The sequence below is a fragment of the Babylonia areolata genome, chromosome 7 (assembly GCF_041734735.1).
Source record: "Babylonia areolata isolate BAREFJ2019XMU chromosome 7, ASM4173473v1, whole genome shotgun sequence".
In the NCBI taxonomy this organism is placed as follows: Eukaryota; Metazoa; Mollusca; class Gastropoda; order Neogastropoda; family Buccinidae; genus Babylonia; species Babylonia areolata.
Window position 1 is genome coordinate 37876314 of NC_134882.1, and position 2500 is coordinate 37878813.

The window sequence follows — 2500 nt, forward strand, 5'->3', positions numbered from 1 at the left end:
TCTCTCTCTCTCTCTCTCTCTCTCTCTCTCTCTCTCTCTCTCTCTCTCTCTCTCTCTCTCTCTCTCTCAGTATCTGATGGAATTAGTGATATGATGGTACCGTTCTTAAAGACATCTCCTCTCTCTCTCTCTCTCTCTCTCTCTCTCTCTCTCTCTCTCTCTCTCTCTCTCTCTCTCTCTCTCTCTCTCTCTCTCTCTCTCTCTCTCTTTGTGCCTCACAATGTGCCCATCGTCAAATCAATGCCGCTTATGCTACCGGTTCAGCTAACACACAGGTAAATAATAAAAGGCACATTGGAACCTTGTCTGGTGAATGCCAAAGTTTACTGTCATGCACATAATATGTTTTCTATCACAGACTTCACCACATTTAGTTGTTGTTGTTGTTGTTGTTGTATCTTTCTGAACTCCTCCATATCTATACCCCGTCTCGTCAGCTCCGTTCTTCCTCTGATACTCGACTTCTCAGGATACCTCACGTCAGAAGTAAGACACAGATCGTTTTCTTTTCAATCGCCAAAGACGTGGAACGGGTTCCCGGAAAACCTCCGTCATTCTGATTCCCTCGCATTCTTTAAATCTCGTCTCAAAACTCACCTTTTCCCTCAGCAGTAAGTTCAATTGTGGCAGGTCCACTTCCTTTGCGTTAGCTGTGCTTGACTATGTATGTATACATATGTATGTGTACATAACTACATGCATGTATATGAATGTGTATTGTGTGTGCGTGCGTTTATGTAAGTTTGTGCCTGCCTGTGTGTGCGTATGTGTTAGGGTAGCTCTTAGATACACATGTGTTGTTAAAATGTATGTGTGTGTGTGTGTGTGTGTGTGTGTGTGTGTGTGTGTGTGTGTGTGTGTGTGTGTGTGTGTGTATGTAGTCATATTTTGGTATGTGTATGTAACATAGATGTAATGTTTTATGTTAACAAAGCGTTTTTTTGCAAAATACCCAGAGCAGATTTCTGGATAGTGTGCTATATAAGTATACATTATTCTTATTCTTATTATTATTATTATATTTCTTGCTTAGATAAAAAAAAGAAATTATTTTTTGTGTGGTTCTAGCGATGCAACACAATCCAAACAAATAGCACATGTCTGTCAGAGCCCACATAACTGCATGATTGCATAGAGAGTTTAGAGATAAAGCGATACTTTATTCTGTCCGCTCACGCAACAACAGAACATCAGCCCCGAATGATATTCATCCCATTACATGTTAATCCCTCATACCGATGACATAACCCTATTCCCCTACCCCCACCTCTCTCTCTCTCTCTCTCTCTCTCTCTCTCTCTCTCTCTCTCTCTCTCTCTCTCACTGAATTGTGTTATCTCTCTTTGGACTCCTTCGCTTTGGATTCTTCTCTTCTGAAACCCCGATGAGAGAGGTTAAATTTAAGAATGCAAAATTTGTTACTGAAAAGAAAAAGAAAGACCAATCCATCTCTCTCTCTCTCTCTCTCTCTCTCTCTCTCTCTCTCTGTCTCTCTCTCTCTCTGTCTCTCTCTCTCTCTCTCTGTGTCTCTGTCTCTGTCTCTGTCTCTCTCTGTCTCTCTGTCTCTGTCTCTGTCTCTGTCCCTCTCTCTCTCTCTCTCTCTCTCTCTCTCTCTCTGAAGAGCACTTTCAGCCTTGTGCTTTTCATTTAGTTTGCTTGTTCTCAGTGAACTCACTATGTATTACGGGGATTGTTTTCGTTCTTCCTATTTTATTTCAGTTAAGCTGTTGTGTGCAACACGTGCACCCAAAATATATACAGGTCGGTGACCTTACATTAAAATTCTTGCGTTCTTGCGTTCTCTCTCTCTGTCTCTCTGTCTGTCTGTCTGTCTGTCTGTCTGTCTGTCTCTGTCTCTCTCTCTCTCTCTCTCTCTCTCTCTCTCTCTCTCTCTCTCTCTCTCTCTCTCTCTCTCTCAGTATCTGATGGAATTAGTGATATGATGGTACCGTTCTTAAAGACATCTCCTTTCTCTCTCTGTCTCTCTCTCTCTCTCTCTCTCTCTCTCTCTCTCTCTCTCTCTCTCTCTCTCTCTCTCTCTCTCTTTGTGCCTCACAATGTGCCCATCGTCAAATCAATGCCGCTTATGCTACCGGTTCAGCTAACACACAGGTAAATAATAAAAGGCACATTGGAACCTTGTCTGGTGAATGCCAAAGTTTACTGTCATGCACATAATATGTTTTCTATCACAGACTTCACCACATTTAGTTGTTGTTGTTGTTGTTGTTGTATCTTTCTGAACTCCTCCATATCTATACCCCGTCTCGTCAGCTCCGTTCTTCCTCTGATACTCGACTTCTCAGGATACCTCACGTCAGAAGTAAGACACAGATCGTTTTCTTTTCAATCGCCAAAGACGTGGAACGGGTTCCCGGAAAACCTCCGTCATTCTGATTCCCTCGCATTCTTTAAATCTCGTCTCAAAACTCACCTTTTCCCTCAGCAGTAAGTTCAATTGTGGCAGGTCCACTTCCTTTGCGTTAGCTGTGCTTGACTA